The 24,620-nt window shown below is 45.0% G+C and overlaps 1 long non-coding RNA gene across 1 annotated transcript in view; it reads left to right on the top strand.

Annotated features, from left to right (window-relative positions):
- The first annotated feature begins 1,874 nt into the window (after positions 1-1,874).
- The window catches only part of LOC143842683 (uncharacterized), a 29,398-nt gene continuing 6,652 nt past the window's right edge, over positions 1,875-24,620 (top strand). Inside the window, exons 1-3 of the long non-coding RNA XR_013233284.1 lie at positions 1,875-2,009; positions 11,230-11,543; positions 21,596-21,692. This is a non-coding gene — a long non-coding RNA (uncharacterized LOC143842683). The remainder of the gene's footprint in view (positions 2,010-11,229; positions 11,544-21,595; positions 21,693-24,620) is intronic.

Here is a 24,620-nt window from a genome sequence, read left to right as displayed (position 1 = left end):
AAGTCACAAGGGGTTTTACTGCTCATCCCCCCATTGATCTTAATGTGGCCAGGCAGCCATTTTGGGCAGGGGCGTTCTTTGCCGTGTCCTCATTTTCTCTCCTAGTGCCCCACGCAGTTATTAAGTTTGCCGACCGAGGTGATTTTCTAGTTCAGTGCTGATAGCTTTTAATAGCCACGTAAGAACGTTTTAATACAATGTCGTATCCCCCTGTCTCAGATAAAACCGCTTAGCTGAAAATTGAATTCCAAAATCATACCCTGCTGCCAACCTTTGCCCACGTCTCTTGTTTCTGAGCCATTTGGGACATTCTAAAGAAATGGTCAGAGAGGGACCACAAATGGCTTTCCCCCTTTTCTTCCCATGTTTTCTGGTGGTGTCCAAAGAAGGAAGAAAAACTTTTTAGTCAAAGGTCTGCTGGATTGCGGGGCAGAAGAAGGAGAGAAGAGTGGCTTACAATCACCTCCCCTTCCTCTCCTCACAACAGACAGACACCCTATGACAGGGGTAGTCAAACTGCGGCCCTCCAGATGTCCATGGACTACAATTCCCAGAAGCCCCTGCCAGCATTCGCTGGCAGGGGCTCCTGGGAATTGTAGTCCATGGACATCTGGAGGGCCGCAGTTTGACTACCCCTGCCCTATGAGGTAGGTCAGGCTGAGAGAGCTCTGAGAGAAATGTGACTGGCCCAAGGTCATCCAGCTGGCTGCATGTGGAAGAAGAGTGGGGAACCAAACCTGGCTCTCCAGATGAGAGTCCATGGCTCTTAATTGCTCCAACAGGGTTGCCAACCTCCAGGCAGGACAATCAGCAAATCCAAAACAGCTGTTCAGTGAAGACCAAGCAATTCACACCAAAACCTTAACAAAGCCAAAGTAACAAGCCTCAGTGGGAGACAAACTATTTCACTGTACCTTTTTCAGTTTTCCTTTTTACACATTTAACACATTTAAAAGAATAAGGATCATTCGTATATCTGAAGTTTTGTTTTTGATCTGTATTACGTCATGTATTTTACTTATCTTTACTTAACCACTGATGAAACTGCAAGGACTGTTATATCCAGATGTCATTCTGGCAGAGAATGAAATAAAGGGGTGGGGGGGGGGGTGGGAAGGAAGAGTGAAATGGTTTGTCTTCCACTGAGGATTGTTACTTTGCCTTTGTTCAGGTTTGGGTGTGAATTGCTTAACCTCCAGGCAAGAGCCTGGAGAGCTCCCAGGAAGATAAGTGCTCTCCAGATGACAGAGATCAATTTCCCCTGGAGAACATGGCTGCTTTGGCAGGTGAATTTTGTGGCTACAGCTCACTATGGTTCCTCTCCTCCCCAAACCCCAGCCTTCTCAGTGGCCACCCCCCCCCCTAAATTTTCAGGCAGTTCCCAACCAGATTTGGTAATCCTTGGGCAGAAAGTTCTTTTGAAGGCGAGTCCTCAGTCACATATCTGGGATCCAACAGTAGTTTGTCTTTTGGACTGTCCAGCTCTGCCTCTGAGTTCTGGGGAATCTGTTGTGTATGTGGATCGACTGAGGACCAAGCTTGAGTTCCAAGGCAGGATCCAAGCCACCTGACCAATACACAGCAAGAATCCAGTCTGCTGGATCCAATTGGTTCCAAGCAGTCAAATATGATCTAGCCAATTGCGTGCCTAGGCAGGAAGATCTATTGTCTATATGTACACATGATGAAGTTTTCTGGGGGGTTTCTTAGTCTTGTCACCTGCTACAACTTGTACTCATGCTGGGATCACAATAAAGAGCTGTTTGTCTGCCCAGTAGTCCTGGTGTTTCTTCCATGAACCCACAGATATAACAGAATCTGTGTTCAAGGACTGCTTACTGATAGGACTGGCAATTCTAACTCAATTGATCAACTTGAATGATCCAAAAATAAGTCAACTTTTAACATAATTCTTCTTCTTCTTTTTATATCTATCTATCTGTCAGAGCTCTCTGAGTCCCAGCTACCACACAGGGTGTCTATTGTGGGGAGAGAAAAGGAAGGCGATGGTAAGCCACTTTATATATATTTGACATTTTTTTGTAAGCTGTCCTGAACTTCCGGGGAAGGCCTGGGTTTAGATGTAAAAAGAAATGAATCTCTCTCCTGCAGCAGGTAGGGAACAATAAAGCAATGTGTATGTGTGTGTGTGGTTGTGGGGTGTGTGTGAATCAACAGTAATAGCAACATTTCTGCCCTTTGCTGCCCATCACATGCCAAGAGGATCCAAGGGCTCCAAGACAACCCCAGCCAGGTCATCATTATTATTTATTATTATTATTTATTAAATTTATACCCCACCACTCAGTAGCCCGGTTCGTGGTGGGTAATGATCAGCAAACATGTGATGGGGGTATCCTGGTGAGAAACAGGTGGCAGACTTGACACGAAGTCCCACTACACTCAAAAGTCCTTACTTTGGAGGAGATGCATTAACAATTTAAAGTAAGACCCCTTCAAAAGAAGACCACCTTATCCCAATTCTATGCAACTGTGGTCAAACCCATTCTCAACACACCATAGGGCAGGGGTAGTCAACCTGTGGTCCTCCAGATGTTTATGGACTGCAATTCCCATGAGCCCCTGCCAGCGTTTGCTGGCAGGGGCTCATGGGAATTGTAGTCCATGGACATCTGGAGGACCACAGGTTGACTAACCCTGCCCGAGGGCAGTGGGATTGCTTGGTTGCCTCTTGGGGACCCTCATTATGCCATTCCTTGGGGTCCCCTGTTCCCCAGTTGGCTACCATGGAAAGGAGAATTCAGGAATGTTTCATTCTACCCTTGGAGCATCCATACAGGTTTCAGCACATTTTGGAGAAAATTTATTTAGTCACTGATCTCAGACTCCCTCTCCCTCTCTCTCTCTCCCCAGGTTTTTCTGGCTCTAATCTTGTTATTTCTTGTGATAGAGCCTGTCTACTGATGTCCTGAAAAGAAGAAGAAGAAGAAGAAGAGTTGGTTCTTATATGCCGCTTTTCCCTACCTGAAGGAGTCTCAAAGCGGCTTACAGTCGCCTTCCCATTCCTCTCCCCAAAACAGACACCCTGTGGGGTGGGTGAGGCTGAGAGAGCCCTGATATCACTGCTCGGTCAGAACAGTTTTATCAGTGCCGTGGTGAGCCCAAGGTCACCCAGCTGGTTGCATGTGGGGGAACGCAGAATCGAACCTGGCATGCCAGATTAGAAGTCCGCACTCCTAACCACTACACCAAACTGGCTCATCGCCCCTCCTTCTTACACTAATGGAGAGAACTTAAGTTTCCCCTTCTACTCTTTTACCAAATGCCCTTTTTCTCACCACGCCCCCCCTCCCCTAGCCTTCTGCTGTTTGCGGGTTAGTGAAGTCTAGAGAATGTTTAATTAAGTTTAATTGTGTGACAGCTTCAAAGTGGGGATGCAATTACTCATTTAATTATTTTTGCCACTCACTGCTAAAAGTGCGTACATAATTGCTCTTTTTATAAGGACACTCGACTTTGGAAGCTTGTGTGAAATTATAACAACTTTTTAGCTTCCCCACTGCATTGAAGGGTGGGGTGGTGGTAGTGGGTAGGGGACAATAAGGCAAAGGGTATATTATTGATACATTTTGGAAAGCCAAAAATCTCTTGATTTGCATACCCTCGCAGAAGAATATCACCTCCTTGAGGGGATTATTTTAAATGTTTCTGCCTACTAATTGATATTTGCCCAGCACAAAGACATTCTTGGGTGACAGATCAGTATACCTTACCTCCCCCCTACACTCTACTAGCTGCTTATATTAATAACATCAATATAGCAACCACTGGAGACAGTGAAAAAGAAACGATTTCTCGGTTGTGAGAATTCTGACAGGAGGTGACATTTCCCAGAGTGCATTGGGCTGTCAAAACATTATATTCCAGCAAGCAATTGGTCATCAAAGGGATCCCATCTTCTCACTCCTTTGTGCTTTGATGGACCCAAGAACGTAATGCGGAATAAGTAAGGCATGGCGAAAAGCCAACTTTTGATATGGTTACGGTTTCTTTTGCGCCATTTGAGTCATATTTATGTGTTCATCCCTCATGTTGTTGCTGTCGTGTAGCTTTGCGACATCTGGCAACAATTGATAAAGTGAGACAATAGTAATTGATTTCTAAAAGAGAGCAAATCAAGCAGTCAAGACCTCTCTGCCCCAAAGAGAGAGGCTACCAAGAGTGGAGAAGAAGGGATGAATATAAAGGCATATGTTCAAGGCTAGCAGTGGCTAAGGGGGCTTTGCTAGTTACAGCTGTCCTTGGAGAAATCTGTCAAGGGCACTTGATATTAGTAAGACATCCAAATTAGACTACTGTAGCCCAGGGTGGTTGGAGCCCATCAGATCTCAGAACCTAAGCAGGGCTGGCTCCAGTTAGTTCTTGGATGGGAAGACCTCAAGAAAGTCCAGGGTCTCTGTGTAGAGGTAGGTGATGGCAAATCACCTCTGAAGATTGGATTGACCCTAGTGAATTAACACAGTGGTCTCCAACATGGTGTCTGTGGGTGCCATCTAGGGTTTCCAGTCCCTAGTTGGGCCTGAAGATTCTCCAGTCTGGAGTCTCTCTCCCTTTTTTGGGCCTCTCAGAAACTGGGGAAACTTACCAGACATGGGGAGGGAGAAGCAGGAAGCCTGGTTCTCTGTTCTCTCTGCATACCCAACAGTTAACATGCGCTGCCAACAGTTAACATGCGCTGATGCTGTAAGAAGACAATAAATGCCTCAGCCCAGTTATTTCTTGTCTAGGTTTCCAGTGGGGGGAAATACACAGAGAGACACATACACACAGAGAGGATGGGGCGAAGCAGAGGATTGACTTTCCAAATGTCTCTTGTTGAGTTCTGTGGAACAGAATAGCTCTCCTCCCTCCCTCCCTCCCTCCCTCCCCTTTAGCCAATCCATAATTAATATTTTCAGACAAAGTTTTATTTGCAAAGAGTAAAAATGATATCACTGAGGGACAAAATTGAAGCCTCAACATATATCAAGCTGTCAGATGCTTTATTGGGGGGAAATACCTTTACAATGCAGGTTTTCTTTCCTTTCATGTTTTTTTCATGGCAGAAACATCATCTGTGCTGTCAAAATTCAAGCAGTCATGTAGCTCCATGGGAAAGCTACGCCATAAGCATAGAGGTTTAGGGGAGATGAAATATAGCAAAATGTTTTTTTTTATTATTGTGTTGGTATGGATATGGGCATACTATGCCCTCCAGAAGTTCAAATCCTGGGTGAGGCATGTTAAAGTACCATAATGATCTAGCTGAGAGCATGCTTGGAGCAATTTGTAATAGCTACAGACATTTTTTACCTCAGGGTACGAGGGAACTATAGACCTTGATAATCAAACCATGCAATGTCAAATTCACTTATTCTGGGCACTATTATTTCCCCCTCTAGTCTCGTAGTGGAGGGAAAAAGTTTAATAATGTTGCAAGAGGCCTCTATCTCTTGGGAGGCAAAAGGGCCTGCAAATGATCAGTGCAATTTTGGTACCCTTGTCAAGAGTTTAACTGCTAAAATAGTGTGGAACAAATACATTATACAATGCTTGTTCTCTCAACAATTTTTTTTTTAAATTAGTGGACTGAGAAAGAATGTCTAAAGGCTTTTCTGCTTGGTTGTTCTTCCTCAAGTTTTAATGGTCTAAGTCAGCTTTTTCCCAACCTTTTGACCATGAAGGAACCCCTGATATATTCTTCAGGCTTCAAGGAACCATGGAAATGGTGACGTGCCCCTTCAGAGAAGTGTACACAGAAGTAAGATGCGGGAACCAGCCAATCAAACAACTGGCCATTTACCATTTCTATGGTGGAGAAAGATACTAGATCTGTAGACCAACAGGGGAAATGGGCTCCAGGGATGTCTGGTGATGTCAGCAGCTATCCAAACTTCTGGGAGGGCCACATTACCCCTGCGGAGATCTTGCATAACCCCAGGGTTCCCCAGAACCCTGGTTGGGAATCCCTAGTCTAAGTACATAGACATCCATTTAACTCTATTATCAAGTGACCCTTGGGGTGTAGGATTGCCAGGTCCCTCCAGCTACCAATGGGACTGCGGGGCAGAGTTTTCCAGATTCTGTTTTTATGCTGTTGTTTTGTTGTGCTGCTGACTTTTTATTGGTATTACTGATTATTGTTTTTATATATTTTCATGTTTCTTTCATCTTCTGATGTCATGAAGCATTTTTTTGGGGGGGGAGAGGATATATGATTAGTTGTACTTTTAGATTCTGGAAGGCTCTCTGCAAGCTTATGCTAGGTTCTAACTGTAAAGAGACAGCTTGGTGTAGTGGTTAGGAGTGCAAACTTCTAATTTGGTGAGCCAGGTTTGATTCCATGCTCCCCCACATGCAGCCAGCTCGGTGACCTTGGGCTCGCCACAGCACTGATAAAGCTGATTTGACCAAGCAGTATTATCAGGGCTTTCTCAGCCTCACCACCTCACAGGATGTCTGATGTGGGGTGAGGAAAGGGAAGGAGATTGTAAGCCGCTTCTTCTTCTTCTTCTTCTTCTTCTTCTTCTTCTTCTTCTTCTTCTTCTTCTTCTTCTTCTTCTTCTTCTTCTTCTTCTTCTTCTTCTTCTAAAAATCTAGGTTCTGGTCAGACCCAGCCCATGCTCAGATTTCTCCAGGCTATTCATTGGTTCTTCGTGGCCCTCTTGCCCCTTTCCATACAGCAAACTAAGTGGGCTGGCTGCATTTCATTTAATCTAAAATTGGCACTCCCAATCATGACTTATACCATGACGGTAAGAAAAATAACTTTTCATCATTATGTTACTAAAAACAGCGTTGTAGGTACTTCCTCCCATACCACTCACAGAATGGTCAGAGAATTCTGAACGCCTGTATAATTTGACTTCCCAGTTTGGAAAATGTTGCCATTCATTTTGACAGTGAAGGCATCCCTTCTTTTCTCAAGGACAGAAGTACAATCAATGATTAAGCAATGAGAAAATAAAGGCACGTGTTTCTGCATGGCCTGGGACTTAGTATGGTTTCCGTGTATGCTATTCACTAGATAAATATGTGGATGAGAGGATTTAGCTCCATTTTAATTACTGTTAATCTGTTGAGACTTTCCCATTAGAAATATCACTCTGGCATTTTCTTGGGTACCAGCTGCAAACCAAAGTCTTTAACATTTATTTTTAAAAGCATTTATTTGCCTAATTCCCTGTTCTCTCTCCCCTGCTCATTATGCATCGACACATTTCAGAAATTCTTTCTGACAAAAAGCCCTCCTGAAGTCAATGGAGTTCAGATCGTTTCCCGGTCCTTTTCTTCAGCTATCCCCTCTCTGCTTCTCTCTTCCAGTGCAAATCTCTTCCATCAGAGGTCATCATATTTCAGTCCAAGTTAATGCCTTTTGGGCTTCTCTGAGGACCCTGTACAAATTTGCTGCACAGTTGGCCTTAACTGTCTCACGGAATGATGGCCATTTGTGGGCACTGTTGTTATTCACTAAACCCTGGTTGAGAAAGCCTGGTCAAGATTTTTGAAGCACAATCTAGCCCCTGACCTTCCTCTGTAGAGGAGTTGTCCCTTATTTGGCTTACAACCTACAAAGCTTCTCCTCCTCACAGACTAGCATCAATATGCAGAACAGCTGTCCTTCCTCTTGGCTCCATTAGAGTGAAATTATCCGGAGAAAACAATAAATAATTTCCAGTGGCTTGGCTTTCTACAGCTTCTCCTCAAATGGCAAGACAAGAAATGTACAAATCATCGACCAGTGACGGGATGGGAGATGAAACGAGGGTCCGTAACACAGAAGAAATCCTGGGAAAATAGGATTTGACACAGCACGGATAGGGCCTCTGGGATCCACCACATCTAGGCTTGATACAGTTTTGCTGAGCGAAGGGCACAGAGCCAGTTGGGTAGTTGATAAAAGAAAAATGTTAGGGTATCAGCGCTATAAATATTCGACTCTGACATGAGCAGTGTTTTTAGGCTGGCTGTAATTGCTTGGTGGGTAAGAGATGAACATGATGAAGGGAATAATAAAAGTCAGAGAACAGTCCGGTAGTCTCGGATGAGGGCGGAGGGAGAAAGTTGTAACCGTTATTTCATCATAACAAATAAAATGGAGTTTCTGTCATCTTCAGGGGGGGGAATACAGAGCCAAATTTCAGATCGGTTGTAAATCAAAGCTTCCCCCCAACATTATTTCCAAACAGGCAATTCAAGATCTCAGCCGTTGGCTCTCAGAGGAGTGTTTAAATCACCAAACCCTTATCAGCACCAAGGAGAATAGCTTTCCCTTTCAACACATTCATCGTGCTGTTTCATTTGAATCCAGCATAGCCCATTAGCCACAGTGTCACCCTCCCTTAGAGTTATGACACTCAGGTATCTGTGTGCCAACGGAATACAGGTGCTGAGAGGTGTGCCTGGTACCCAGCTTGGGGTCAGACCCTCATAAAATGTTACCTGGTTGGCTTCGGGTAAGCTCTGACAGACCATAAAGGTGACCACACTATCAGGAAATACATGGTCTTTGAATCTCACCCTTTGTCCAGGGACTCTGGCCAATCCACCCTCCTTTGTCTTTTATTCTCAGAACCACTCAGCTAAATAGACTAGGCCATGGGTGGCCAAACAGTGCCTCTCCAGATGTCCATAGAGTGGCAAGGGCTCATGAGAATTGTAGTCCATGAACATCTGGAGGGCTGCAGTTTGGCCACTCCTGGTTTAGGCTGAAAGACGGGGACTTGCTTGTGCTTCAGTGGCTGAACAATGACTGGACTCTGGATCCACTTGGTTTGGGTCTGGGCCACAGTGACAATGGGCATAGGCTCTCTTCTCTGGCAAACATACACTTCTTGCTGTCCTGATCGCATCCCACATCTGAGCTGAGCAGATCCCATGGACTGCTGGTACCCCAAAGGCCACTTGGCTGTCCTTGCCCCAGGCCGGTTTTGATATCCCAACTCATGAATCAAGGCAGCAGAGGAGGAAGTTCTTTCTACCATGAACTGGGGGGCTTATGGTGGAATGGGTGATTTATCTCACTTTCTCCTCCTCCATGCTGCTCACGTTGCGTGGCTTTTTGTCCGTGTGGCTCCTCTGATTCCCAGCATTACCCATTTCAAGTTCACAGGGGAAGAAGACACGAGAAAAAAAAATGATCTCCCTGTGCTTTATTCTGGTGGTGCATAAGATCTGACCCATAATATTTAATAATAATCCCAACTGGTTCTTAGCTCCTCTCAATACCGATTCTTATTGCAGTGGAGACCTATCAGTGTTCTTGCTATCTTTGCTTTGTTTGCACTGGGTTGTCACGTTAACCCAATCCAATTCTACTCCCATTGGTATGACTTTCTTTGGTGACATTACTGTAGCTCCCAGGAAGCCTCCTTCTTGTTCTCAGGAGTCTATTTCTGGCGTACAGACAATGCTACAGACAATGGCTACCACCGTCTTTGTTCTTTATGAGCAACAGGGCCTTTTTGTAGTGCCCCTTCCCCTATAGAATCCCTTTGCAAGGGAGACCTGCAAGGTCGCATCTCAACACATTTTTAGGAAGCAAGTTATGTCCTTCCTTGAATGAGATGTATTTAGCCAGAAATAATTTTTTGAATGAATTTGCTTTAATAATGTTTATGTAAATTTCCTTTCCATCTGATGAAGTGAGCTCTGATTAAGTGAGTCTTTAAGGTACCACCAAACTCCTGTTTTATTTTGTTCCTTTCATAGTGCTTTATTTTTATTATATTTGTGATTTTAGCACTCCATAATCTTGCAGTCAAAATAAGCCCCATAGAATCCTAGAGTTGGAAGGGGCCATACAGGCCATCTGGGCCAGCCCCCTGCTGAATGCAGGATCAGCCTACAGCATCCATGAGAAGTATCTGTCCAGCTGATGCTTAAAGACCACCAGTGAAAGGAAGCTCACCACCTCCTTAGGCAGTTAATTCCACTATTGAACAACTCTGTGAATTTTCCCCCCTCATATCTAGCAGATAACATTCTCCACATAATGTCAACCCATTACTGCCGTTCCTATCCTCTGCTACTAACAGGAACAGCTCCCTGCCCTCCTCCAAGTGACAACCTTTCAAATACTTAAAGAGAGCCATCATGTCCCCTTTCAGCCTCTTCTTCTCCAGGCTAAATTTTCCCTGGAGAATGTTCCCATGGTATAAAATATAATTCTAGAGCATGCATTTTAGTAAATATAATGCACACAGTCTTAGAATGGCATTAACATTTTTACTATTTGAAACAATGCTATCTGCTATGCTTTCTGGTTGCTAACTCTCCAACACCTTTGGCTCAACGCCACTATATACAAGAGAATTCAGTTTCAGAAGATCTCCCCCACTCTCTTCTGGCCTGTTCCTTGTACTTAGAGCCAAGAGACAAATTCCTTGTCAAGATCATGCCCAGTTCATCTCTTCCGTCTGTTTCTGATCAATCAACCTCTCCGTTATCAGATACTGACCCCTATGTCTCATATGGCAGGTGTAGTCAACCTGTGGTCCTTCAGATGTTCATGGATTACCATTCCCGTGAGCCCCTGCCAGCAAACGCTGACAGGGACTCATGGGAATTGTAGTCCATGGACATCTGGAGGACTACAGGCTGACTACCCCTGTCATATAGGATGGCTCTTTTTGCTCTGGCTGCCAGAAAGATCCAAGCTAAGGTCATTTTAATGAAAGCCACCAATCTGAAATGCTGATCTTATTTCAACACATTTTTGTTTTGTTTTTACTGGTTTCTTATGTTATGCTGAGAAATTCTCTGTGTTATACTTTTATTGACTAACTCTCATTTTGTAAAGGCCTCTGGCAATATACAATAAATAGAATACAATGCACTATTATTTTTAATGATTTTATAGCAAGCCACCTGGAAGCAGAAATATAACAATACCTGCAAGGATTTAAATGTCCCTGTCTGGCTGATTGTATCCTTTGAATAGCTCTGTTATATTCTTGCCCTGCATAAATGTAAAAAGAGCTCTGCTGGATCTGTCTAATCTAGCATTCTGTTTCACACAGTAGCTAACCAGCTGTTCTGGAGGCCCAACTAGCAGGGCATAGAAACCAAGGTCTTCCCTTCCATCCTTCATGCACTGCTTACCTCTGGTACAAGATAATTTGTGAACATCTGAAATAGTATTGGCTCACTGCATACTTCCCCCCATTGTGAGAACTATCCATTTATTCCTAGTGTGCTTATTGTCATTTAACCAATTTTTCCATCTAGGACAATCATCCATTGCAAGAAAGAAAGAAAGAAAGAAAGAAAGAAAGAAAGAAAGAAAGAAAGAAAGAAAGAAAGAAAGAAAGAAAGAAATCACTCCGGAGAGTTATTGATACAAGAGGGTATTAGTTCTTCACACAAGAAAGAGCTCTCCTCTCTAGGATTCCACCCCTTGTTCACAGACTGACACCATCTGGCCTCAAGACTCTCACTCTCTACAAGTGCAGAAGAGCTGTCAAGGGCAGGAATGGAACTGATCTAGTGGCTCCCTGAAGGTCTCATACCCAAGCCACCCCCCTCTCTCTCAGCTTCTCCAGGTGAGCAACCCTAGCCTCAAGGAAAGACTCTGCTCCCAAGAGCCCCGTGTCAAGCACACACTCATACTTTCTATCCAGTGGCTAGATAATCATACAAGTGACACTCCTAGCAAAACATTGGAGCTCTTCACAGTCATCCTTGGTTTTCACAGTCTTGAATAATTATGTGCCAGCCATTCATTTAAAGGTTTTTTAGAGTTAAGATAGAGCGGGTCCTGGAGTTTCTGTGGATTTCAATAGAGAGAAGGATACAGTGACACAACATCCTTCTTGCTGATGGGGAAATCATGTCCTTTCTCAGGAAACTTGGACTAGAGGGGTTCTCTTGACCTCCTTTGTCTTGAGTAGGCACAACCATACAATATATGATATGGTGTCTTCATATCATGAAGTTCCTTGGCTTAGGCCATCATTTAAATGGGGTTGGATTCTATCATTCAGCTCAGCATGGGGCTTTCCTCCAACTCATGGAGCACTCTGAAGCAGGGGTGGACAAACTATGGCTCTCATGCTGGCAGGGGGATCATGAGAATCATAGTCCATGGATATCTGGAGAGCCATAGCTTGGCCACCCCGGGAGGAAGATCCTTTCCTACCAAATATCTTTGCCCTAGAGCAGTGGTCCCCAACCTTTTTATCACCGGGGACCACTCAACGGGTTTTACTGAGGCCCGGTGGGGGGGGTAGTTTACTCCTCTACTCTCAACCACTGCCCTAACGCTCTCTGGTCACTATGGTAATGTTTAAACATCCCTTCAAAATAAGATACAGACACGCCACAACAATGAAGTGTGTTGTAAAGGGCTGGAGGGGATGAAGTAAAGGGCCGTGGGGGGGGGGGGGGAGAAGGCGTCCTTCAGGGCCCACCTCCAATTAGTTGAAGGACCACATGTGGTCCGCGGCTCACAGGTTGGGGATCGCTACCCTAGAGTACTGGTCCCCAACCTTCTTCTGGTCGGGGACCACCTCCGGGGGTGGGGGAGAGCCAGCGGCCTGGCTGCCACAGTTGCTCATAAACGCGCATGCCCAATTGCTGCGCACATGCGTTTTGGCTACCAGGTGGCGCTAACACACATGCGCAGAGTTGCCGCACATGAGCGTTTTGGCCACCAGGGGGAGCAAACATGCATGCGCGGCAGTTCTGCGCGTGCGCGTTTGCGTCGCTGGCACGCCGGCTGCCGCGCCAGCTACCGCACCAGCTGCCGCGCCGGCCTCTTTCCCCCCCTCTTGCTGCAGGGGGGGAGGCAGGCGCGGCTGCTGGTGGCCCGGTATGATGGCCTTTGCGGTCCGGTACCGGGCCGCATACCGGGGGTTGGGGACCCCTGCCCTAGAGGAAGGTTTTGCATTTGGTTGGGCAGAGTAGTAAGCCCTAGTAATAAATGGTAGACTTCATTGTCAATTCCCATGTAATGCTGGATAAGAGCATAAATGGCTTTAAGAGGGGCCTGAGCAGATTCATGGATGTTGGTCCATCAGTGGTTACTACCCACAAAGCCTAAATGGACACAACCAAATACCAGTGTTGGCAGGTGACATCAGAGAGAGACAATTTCTGTGATCAGTTTTGTTGACCCTCCTGTGATCAGTTTGGTAGGCTGTTACGCGAAACAATTTGTCATTGATGGACTACTGGTTTCCCATTCTTATTCCTTTCAAAGTAGAGAGAAAGACTCAACACAAGTGTTGGAAAATGGTACATGAGTTTGTGAACTGAAGGAATTTATACAGGTATAGGTATTCAAACAGGTATATATTTTTAAATGATTCTCTGCTGCCAATGCAATCCATGCTGTAGAATACTGTGTACAGTTCTGATCACCTTATCTCAGAAAGGACATTCCATAACTGGAAAAAGTACAGCAGGAGGGCAGCCAAGGTGATTAGGGGACTGGAGCACCTGCCGTATGAGGAATGGCTGAAGAGTCTGGGACTCCTCAGTTTAGAAAAGAGAAGACTAAGGAGGAACATGATTGTGGTTTCGAAAATTATGCATGGGATAAACAAAGAGGGATTTTTCTCTTTCTCCCTAAATACAGAGATTGAAGGTACTTAGAGAAGCTGATGGACAGTAGGGTCAGGATGGACGGAAGGAAGTACTAATTTACACAGACAGTGATTAAAGGTGGGATTCACTTCCAGAAGATGTAGTGATAGTCAAAAGAATAAACAGAGGATTAGACAGATGCCTGGAGGACAGGTCTATCAGTGCCTACAAGCCATGGGGACTGAGACCTTCCCATTCAGAGCCATGAGGCCTTTGAATCTCAGAGTCAGGAGGCAACATCAGCAGAACACCTCACCCTATAGGCCCTGTGGTTGGTCATCCAGTGGAACTGGTTGACCACTGTGTGAGAGAGGATGGAATATTGGTCTGATCCAGAAGGACAGTTCTTATATTCTCATGCTTTTGTCTATTCTGCATTGCTGCATGGATTCCTCTAATCTCTGGACCTGTTTGTCAGCTCCTGATTCATTGAAAATGCAGGAGAGAGCGGAGCTGCTGGCCCAAAGTCTGGATGATAACGCTAACACTCTAGGTAATTGCGGTTATTCGAGATGCATTAGGCACACAAACACACACAATTACATGCAATGGAAAGATAAGCGTGCTCACCGGAGCCAAGGTCTTCAAGCATTATCGGAAAGAAGCAGGGAGATTGTTTACTGCAGCAACAGCTTAACATGAAAGCCTCCCTCTGACTTCTTCCAGGCAGCCTACCAACAAAATCAGATCTGAGAATCAGGGGGAAGGGAGGCGAAGAGAGGGGAAAGTGCCAACTCTTGTTTTTTGATGGAGAATTTGCATTTGAAACAAACAGAGGTAGACCTAACTAGTAAACTGCCTTTTGACGAAATCTCTCGGGATTGAGGCCTCTGTTATTGTTTTTCAGCTCAGAGAGCGAATAATGTGGATTGAACACAGATTACTCCACTGGCAAGGAGATAATCAGGAGGTTCATCATTATGGGGAATGCGGTTCTAAAACAAATTCAAGCTGCAGACAAGTTTTCATCACTCACTGTCAATTCACCTGACGCGGATCTTCTGAAAAGTTCCCAGAAACAGAAGGAAGGAAGGAAGAAACAGAAGTTTGGGAATCTAACTCTATGAGCATAGCAGTTATACTGCTATATTGATCCTGGGGTTGTCATCCTCCAGGTTGGGCTTGGAGTTCTCATGGAATTACAAATACGTCTCCATCCTACAGAGATCCATGCCCCTCCAACAAACAACTTTGAAGGGCATGCTCTAGAGCAGCAAATCCTTGCTGAGTTTCTTCTCCTTCCCTAGCATCACCCCCAAGTCACCAGGAGTTTTCCAAGCTGGAGATGGCAACGCTAATTAGCCCTGGCCCAGCTCCACACACTTTTGTCATTGATACTCAATTCGCAACTTAGAAATGAAGGACAAGTCAAATAAAGAAACAATATGAATGTTCCAGTGCCCCAACTGATTTGGGAACTTCTCTTAAATGGGAAATTAGCAGTGAGTTGCTGCACATGAGTTGCTGTTCCAGCTCCTATGCGGGAGCACAAATCCAGGGTGGATGAGGTACACCAGGCCAAAGGATCCCCCATGTGAGAGCAGGAAGAGGCGGAGCAACCTGCCCTGGTTCAAACGCCACCCTGCAGCCCGTCGCAAAGCCTCCAGTGCAGAATTGGTCCAGGACAAGAGTGGAACAAGAGTCCAGCCTCCAGGTGCTTTCAGGGCTGCCATTTGGTAGACTTACGGACCACCTTCCTGGTAGGATGTTGTCTCAGGCAGGCTTAGTCTCATTCTGAGACTTCTAGTATTTAGTTATTGCCCTTGTGTGTGTGTGTGTAAAGTGTCATAAAACTGTAGCTGCTTTAGGGTAACCAACAGAGTTTTGATTAAGAAGAGGTGGTTTGCCATTGCCTTCCTGTTTAAAGTCACCCTTGACGGTCTTTCATCCAAGTTCTTAGCTTCCAAAACCTGGTGACATAGAGCTATACTATACCTTTCTACATCCCCAATTAATGACATTAGCATAGATTTCACCCTTTTTCTTCTCTCCGATACAGGATTTTGCCTTTTGTTTCTTCTTTCTTTCTTGCTGAGCTGCTGCTATACCTATTTTTTATTTATTTGCTGGTCTATGGCTGCCCCACACTGTCACATTATTACCTATTTTGAGGCTGGAAAAGATAAAATCACCTGCTCATATTCTATTCTGTAATGGCACATGACATGGTTTTGAAAGTTCAAAAACAACAAAAGTATTTCATTTAAGTTGGAGGGAAAAGGTCAGGTGGAATCAGGGGCAGGTTGTAGGAGGTGAACCGATAATAAAAACTGAGATAACTTTGTAATTATACTACATCCTGCTAAATATATTGCCATGAAGCAGGTAGTGTTGCTTTTCAACAATGTCCTTGAAACTTTGGGGGGGGGGGGGAAGGCTTCGTTTTTGGTTTCTGCTTTAACTTGCAAGCATGAGTTTACCTGACGATTCCGGTTTAGAAGGCAGGGATGTACAACCACTGTGGCAGTGGTACGTCGTGTGTTCAGTTGCCACCAGCATCTATCAGCCAAGCAGGCCAATCTGTCTGTCAGCAGTTCCTTTGGGAACAATGCACAGAATTTTGTTCCTTTGCTATGACAGGGTGGTTCAGGCCTTACGTTCGCCATGCGCCCAGATGCGAGCAATAGCCTTTAAAGATTGCGGTGAGCATTCAGAAAAGAATAAGCTGCAAAGGAACGTTATCATCAAGCGAGATGCCTTAAAGAAATGACAGTATTAAAGCCAAATCCCAGGCAATCTCCACAATGCAATCTTCAAGGCATAATTGGACAGATTCAGGTTCACACAATGCAAAGGCACTCCTTTTCCACGCGGGGAGTAAAGTGCTCCTCTGTTACCTAGTCATGCAAGGAGTGAGGTTTGATCTTTCTATTAAGGGACTGGATCAAGAATACTGTCAACTTCTTTCGTCGGGCTTCTAAGCAAATCATTCCACATGCTAGCCGTGCATGGGACAGCTATGTTTACAAGGCAAATCTTCTTGCTGGAGAGGCAGTATTCGTGGGTCTGCTGACTCCCTGGGTGGCATAACCCCAAGGAAACCTGTCGTAAAAGGCTGCATTCACTCACAGATATGCCGAGGATCTCCTTGGGCCAATAGTGTGGTGTAGTGGGTGGAGCAGGGGTTTCCAGCCTTTTGACCTTGGCGGTACTCAAGGTACCAGATAGTGATGTCAGCAGGCCAGGCCTCCTTGATCCCCAGAAGTGAGAGGAGCCATGGGTGCAAAAGTTTAAATGGCCAGGGCCACTCTTCCTCCTACCACCTTCAGGCTTATAGCTGGTCACATTGGGGGGGGGGGGAGAACCTGCCCAAATAAGGGTAGAATTTTTTAAAGAGAAGAAGAGTTGGTTCTTATATGTTGCTTTTCTCTACCTGAGAGCCCTCATATTACTGAAGAAGAAGAAGAGTTGGTTCTTATATGCCGCTTTTCTCTACCTGAAGGAGTCTCAAAGCGGCTTATAGTCGCCTTCCCTTTCCTCTCCCCACAACAGACATCCTGTGAGGTGGGTGAGGCTGAGAGAGCCCTAATATTATTCTTTGGTCAGAACAACTTTATCAGTGCTGTAGCGAGCCCAAGGTCACCCAGCTGGCTGCATGTGGGGGAGGAGTGGGGAATCAAACCTGGCTCGCCAGATTAGAAGTCTGTGCTCCTAACCACTACACCAAACTGGCTCTCGCAGCTTTTTTTTTTTAATTAAAACATTTTTTTCTTTCCTCTTTGTTCAGAGATGGAAATGTCAGGCACAGGGTAGGAGGACTCTCCCCAACTTCCATTTTGAACCCCTTCACACACACACACAGTGGTATAATTTAGGGGATTTTGTGGTACTGTATGGCAGTGGTCCCCAACCTTTTTATCACCGGGGACCGGTCAATGCTTGACAATTTTACTGAGGCCCGGGGGGGGGGGTAGTCCTTTGCCGAGGGATGTCACTGCCTGAGCCCCTGCTCCACTTGCTTTCCTGCCGGCGCCCCTGACTTCCCAGTGTAGTGTCACACTGAGGGGGAGCCCCAGCAATGATGGCTGCCAGAGAGCACCAAAGGTGAGCCGGTGGCACCCATACCACCCATGCCCGCAAGCAAACACACTTAAATACAGTATCCTCCCCAAACTGTCTTAAATGTCCTCCGCTGGACTAACTAGACTGGGGATGGTCTAAAATAGGGTGAAGGAGCAAGGCCCATATCATTTTCAAACAGCCATGGCGTCATCCCTAAGCCTGCTGGAAGAGGAATTTAAAGAGAGTGGGTAGTGTGCTTGTCATTATCAGCTGTTAGGTGACTTCTTACTCACTTTAAATTCTCCCTCCACCTTCACAGGAAACACTGCCAGCGGAGGTAGGATGAGCTTTTAAAGGGAGAGAGCAGCACACCTAACAGCTGATAATGACAAGGCCACTACCCACTCCCTTTAAATCACCAGTTTAGAGAGCTGTGGTGGGAGTGGTCAGCCATTATCAGCTGCTTTGCAGTTTAGGGAGGATTTAAAAGGAGCAGGTTGTGTGCCTGTCATTATCAATTGTTCAGCATACCATTTTCCCTCAACCTTCTTGGGGGAGGGGGGCGGAGGAGATGCATTTAGATACCCACCTCTGATTTGGACCATTTAAATATAGGGGATGAGCTATTACGAAAACTTTTCGGCTTATCCGTGTCAAATTGCCCATCTCTAGCTGGAAGAGAGAAGTTGGACTGCTGCCCCACTGCTGCCTAGCAAAAGTGATGTTGGACAGGGAAAAAGGCAGTGACATGATCAGAATGAGGAAGACGCAGCATGGCTTTTCCCTCCCTTCCACAGATGGAGAGACAGAAAGGAGGTGGAAGATGCTTTCCCAGAGCATGCATCTGCTCCAGTAAATAGGGGGACAAGAAGCAGTGACTGGGAGAATGTGACTTCTTGCCTTAGTTTACCTGCTGCTCCATCTCCTGCCCAAAAGAGCATGTGGAAGAGGAGGAGTAAGGTAAAGGTAAAGGTATCCCCTGTGCAAGCACCGAGTCATGTCTAACCCTTGGGGTGACACCCTCTAGCGTTTTCATGGCAGACTCAATACGGGGTGGTTTGCCAGTGCCTTCCTCAGTCATTGCCATTTACCCCCCAGCAAGCTGGGTACTCATTTTACTGACCTCGGAAGGATGGAAGGCTGAGTTTGAGCCGGTTGCTGGGATTGAACTCCCAGTCTCATGGGCAGAGCGTTCAGACTGCATGTCTGCTGCCTTACCACTCTGCGCCACAAGAGGCTCTTCGGAGGAGGAGTGGGGAGAATCAAATCCAGCTCTCCAGATTAGCGTCCAGTGTTCTTTCCTACACCAAGGCTCCCTCAGGCTTGTACACACCATTTTTAACGGAGGGGTACATTCTACAACCTTCATCAAACTTCTTAATTAGTTTTGTTACTATTTCTTCAATTTTTAAACTCTTTTTCTTTTCTTTTTCCTATCTTGTACTATTATGAATAGGTTTTCATAGATTCAATGAGTAGGGTTTTTTTTTGTATTATTTCTTCTTTTTAACCTTTTCTGGGGGGTTAAACATTCCTACTCACCTCGTACATGGCCTTGTACTCCTATCCCCCACTTTCAAAGAGATGGCAGTTTCAATATTAGGTTTCTAACATTTTTTTCTAGTAGGGTTCTAGCCTTCATGGAATATTTGGTCATGTTTGACCTTTGGAAGGAATAGCAGTCAGGCAGTATTCTATCCGTGGATTGGCATCTCCATCCTACATGAATTTATTGTTAATGTTAAACATATTTGGCCATGAATTATGTACAAGTTCGCACTGGAAACACATTAGAGAACTGCTAGAATGCTTCCCTGCTTGATAAATTAGAGCCGATTCAGCATTTTGGTAACTGCTGGGCTTCAGAAGCACATCCCGGGTGTCCTTCTGGTGATTTGATGTTTCTTTCTGAGAACATAAGAGATGTTTGCATGAATGAGCATGCCCTAATTGCTTTCTGGTTTGGACTCCGTCTCCATAGTAAGAGAGGGTGGGAAGTACCTTTGCAACAATTATCAACCAGCCGGATGGGATCCTGCAGGCGTTCGGAGCTGTGACTTGTTCTTGTTTCACCTACGATCAAAGACCCGCCAAGCTTAATTTGTGTTTGTGTGTCCTCGAGAAACAGGAGTGGGCTGGAATTGAGGATCAGAAGAGACAAAATAATTGATGTTACCTCTCCCTTTGATATCTTATTTGCAAAGACGATGTAATTACTTGTCAGTCCACTCTGGGCTCTACCTCAAGGAAAAGCGCTTTAGTATTCTCCGTTCCCTCTCCTCCTTTTTAATTGTACTGACAATCCAGTTCTCTGAAGAAGCCTCACAAAGTACTCCCCAGCAATCAGCGCATTAAGTACTGGTTTTGCAGCATTTGAAATGAACGGCAAAGCTTGAAGAGACTTCAATGGATCTAACGGGAGAGGAAGAGAGAGATACGTAAGAGAATTCTTTCCCTCCTTCGTACGAGCATCAAGTAATGAACAACCATAAAAAAAGACTCTGTGAAATCTATTGCTTCTGCAAAACGGCTCCCAAGTTTCCGTCCACTTTAGTGGCGGGGAACGAAAGGCGGGGTTATGCAAATGAAGAAGTAGAGCTGTGCAGATGGGAGATGGCTTAATGCTCATTGGCAGCAGGTCACAGGGTCAGGGAACCAGTTCGGCTTCTACTTCACTGGTCTCTCTTGAGCGTACCCCTTTATCCTGCCCATTAACTGAAGAATTCCCAGTTATACACTATAGCTGGGAACATGATGGCAACTGGGGGGGGGGAGGCAAAATATGCCCACTACCTTGACAATAGATTTCCAGGCATTTACAGACAAAAATGTAGCAAGGCATTCAAAATATAGGGTTGCCAACTCTGGGTTGGAAAACCCCTGGAGATTTGGAGATGGAGCCTGGGGAGGGCAGAATTTGCAGAGGGGAGGAACCTACACAGGGTATAATCTTGTCAAAACTCAGAAGCTAAGCAAGGCTGAGCCATTTGGATGGGCAACCTCCAAGGAAGACTAGGGTTACGACGCAGAGAAGGCAATGGCAAACCCCCTTGCTCCCATCTCATGACCATAAGTTGGTTGCAACTTGATGGCTTCCTCCACCTTTATCTGGCTTTGAGCCCCAGCAAAAAAGCTAGACTATAATGAAACATGTAAGTAGATAAGTAAACTTGTCACCTACCCAACACGATTGTTGTGAAGAGAAAATGGAGGAGAATAATGTATGCTATTCTGAGGAAGGGTGGGCTAAACATGTAATAAATATAAAGAAGTCATAGAATCATAGAGTTGGAAGGGGCCACCCAGGCCATCTAGTCCAACCCACTGCTTAATGCAGGATCAGCCTAAAGCATCCAGGATAAATATCTGTCCAGCTGCTGCTTGAAGACCACCCATGATGGGGAGCTCTTTAGGCAGCAAATTCCACTGCTGAACTACTCTGACTGTGAATATTTCCCCCCTGATATCTAGCCAGTGCCATTCTACATATGGTTTAAAGCCATTACTGTGGGCGTTCTCCTCTGCTGCCAACAGGAATTGCTCCCTGTTCTCCTCCAAGTGACAACCTTTCAAATACTTAAAGACAGCAATCATGTCCCCTCCCAACCTCCTCTTCTCCAGGCTGAACATTCCCAAGTCCCTTAGCCTTTCCTCGGAGAATGTGGTCCCCAGGTCCTGGATCATCTTTGTTGCTCTCCTCTGAAACCACCTCAATTTTGTTCACATCCTTTTTGAAGTAAGGCCTCCAGAACTGGGCACAGTACTCCAGATGTGGTCTGACCAATGTGGTATACAGGGGGCTCCATGTTTAAGTTATATTCTGGTTTTAGCACAACATTAGAAAGCTTACAGTAATGATTCCTTTGTTCACTTAGGCTGTCTGCATGGTAAAATAATGTCTTCAGCAGAAATGTTGCACTGATGTTTTGCCTTAGTATTATTTTCCCCCTTGGTGCACATCAACACCTTCAGTGACTGCAAGGGTAATTGTCTCTTTGTTTGCCAGGAACATTAAAATGGTTATGGTTCTTGAAGAAAATGTGCCTGGACTACTTAAGCAACATGGCATTTTGCAGCCTGTGCTCTTCAGGCAGAGATTGCAGGTAAGAGTCAATGGGGCCAGGACAATTAACCCTCTGTGCTGTTTCTCAGAACTGTGAGCTCGAACGCTCTAAAAAGCAAAAAAGATAAATAGTTTGATGGTTCAGAGGCAGAACCTCTCTCTCCTCTAGGATTGCTAGGTCTCGGTTATGAAATTGCAGGAGATTTGAAGGTGGGGATTTGGAGAAGAGAAAGACCACAGAGGGATTTACTGTCATGGAGTCCACTGTCCGAAGCAGCCATTTTTCTCAGGGCAATTGATCTCCGTCGTCTGGAGTTGTAATTCCAGGAGATCTGCAGGACCCACCTGGAGGTTAGCAAAATGAGCTTGCTAAAATGAACAAGGTAGTCTTTAAAACAGCAAATGTTACTGATAGCAAGGAGAACCAATGAATGTTCTCATTATGGTTTGCATTCAAACAGTCAGTTTGGAAAAACCTGAATCCTCCCTCCAGCTCAATGGAGCCTTCTTCCAGCTTCATTGGTTCTTCCACCAAAGGGAGACCTACTTTCATCAAAGGAAGAGACCTTCCAATGTAGCTGATCAAAGTGGAAGGGTGCACATCTGTATCATTCAAAGCACTGGTAATCAGTTAGCAATTTGCAGCAAACACGATCAACCAAAAGACCCACATGACTATGCTCTGCGTACCATCCCATCAGACATACACATACAATAGTATTGCAAAAGCCTTGCTTCAAGAAAGAAGACATTTTAATAAAAAGTTTCCAAGGGGGTTCCAGCAGAGATCTTAAAAACTATTGCTACTTAAAAATAATCAACCCCAAATAGAACCAGCCCAAACACCCAGATGTGGAACAGCACCACCCACTGGCATATATGGATATATAATTGTTGCAGTATCATATCTTGCTCTTTCCTCAGCATGAGTCATAGTAGCTCAGGTGAGAGATTGAGATGGCTAGGATGCCCAGAGCAGAGCAAGCTAGCTGTGGAGAAAGGGAAGTAAAACCTATTACCATGTCACTATGGCCAATTCAGTCTTTTCCAGGTGGTTACCATGGTGATGATGTCAGCAGTCAGACGGCTCACTAAGGGCAGAATAGCAAGAATAACCATAAATACCTTTCTTAAAATTTCATCTCAGAAAGCATAGTGCAAGTTCCTGCCTGTTCCAAAATGACACAAAATAGATGCCAGTCAGAAACAAGCCTGGACATTTAGTTTAGAAGTGTGACTGTCTAGTGTTCCCTCCCCAGAGAGATGAATCATTTAGGACAATGGGTCTCTCAAGAACCAATTGACTCACCCTTGGACTAATCCCATCAGCACCCAGTCTCATTTCCTTGTGCTCCTTTACCTTATATAAGAAACACTTAATTCTATTAATCTAAACCATTAGCTCTTCCTGAAAGGTACCTGGAGAGTGATGAAACCTCTCACATATCATTGTCCACCACAGGAAAGCCGATCGTTATTGCTTTTCTGGCAAACACATCATACCCACCAGAGGGCATGTTTTTTCTATATCGAAAGCACTCTGCTTACCAGCAGTGTATGCATGTGTCTTGGATTCCTCCAATGCACTCACTTCATTGAGTCTTCTCTATCTGTTTTGCTGCTTCCACTGACCTTTCCTCAAGGTTAGTAATTATCATTATTTCCTAAGATCTCTCTCCCCTTTCCTCCCGTGTTCCTGATTCAACTCACAAGTGGACCTCCCAGGTCAGTCCATGGTCCATCCACAAACCACAAACCAACACATAATGATTTTTTCAAGTTTGTACTCATCTCTATCTGTGGGATGCTCTGCGTCAACTCCTGCAAACTCCAGTTTCCCTGCCTGAACAAGCTGTGCCTTACAGGTTATCTCAGTCAATTCACTCTTCAAGGCTGGATGGCAGAATGCAACCTTTAGAAGACAGGGGGCCCAAACTCTCTCATCATGATATTTTCTAGGAACAGCCACTGGGACTATTTTTTCCAAGGGGAAGAACAGCATGGAACTGCTTGTACTCTCCCTGGGAGAGCAGTTAGCTCCCCATAAATTCTACAAGCCTAGAACATGATCTGTAGATTGTATAGTCACCCCATCCCAGTCCTCATTAGTTGAGTTTGTGTCTCCATACCAGAAGAGGCGTGGTGCCATGGTCATTAGTAGGACACAGCAGTGCCTTGCATTGCCAGTGCATCACCATGCTCCATGTTGCATTGCTGCTACGAGGCTGGAAGCTGGGCCTACTTCACGAGTAGGCAGATCAAGCAAATGGATTTGCCAAGTAAGTCTGGAAAAATAGGATATGTCCTACTCTAGGAGTTCTATGGGTTCATTCTTAAACTCAGCACCCCTCCCCGACCATGGGGAGTGGCTGTGGCATAGTGGTAGAGCATCTTCTTGGCATGCAGAAGGGCCTATAAGTTGTGAGATGGGACTTCTGGATAGTTTCTTGCTTGACCGTGAAGAAAAGACCCAATTGGGAAGTTTAACAACTTGCTTAGGGGAGAGAATTTTTTTTAGAAAGTTCTCATCACCCTGATTGCTTTCCATGACACTTAACTTAATCATCAAAATCATAAAGAAATTAGAGAATCATTTTTTAAAAACCCATAAAGAGTTAGTTCCTGCCCCCAAAATAACCTAATTGCCATCTTGTTTCATAAAACTATTTTAATTCTAGGTATCAGCCCTGAATTTCAGGTTAAAGAGTTTGTCCTTTCAGCAATAGTGATGTAACCTTGTTTGTAGTCTCCCACCAGAGAATCCAAATTCTTTTGTTACGTTTTGTGCCTCATTGCACCAGCTGTTTGTAGAATGAAATTGTTCAGGGATTTTCTTACGTTATTTTTTTTTCCTGATGCAATTTACAAGGAGGAATTACATTTGATCCCTTTCATAGGATCATTTGCACAACAGACTTAAATCATTTAAATGCAGACTCCCTTTTGGAGTTCTTAGTTTCTTGCAAAA

Source organism: Paroedura picta, chromosome 8 (genome assembly GCF_049243985.1).
Source record: "Paroedura picta isolate Pp20150507F chromosome 8, Ppicta_v3.0, whole genome shotgun sequence".
In the NCBI taxonomy this organism is placed as follows: domain Eukaryota; kingdom Metazoa; phylum Chordata; class Lepidosauria; order Squamata; family Gekkonidae; genus Paroedura; species Paroedura picta.
Note: the sequence above shows the minus strand (reverse complement) of the source record. Positions and strands in the feature narration are given on the sequence as shown.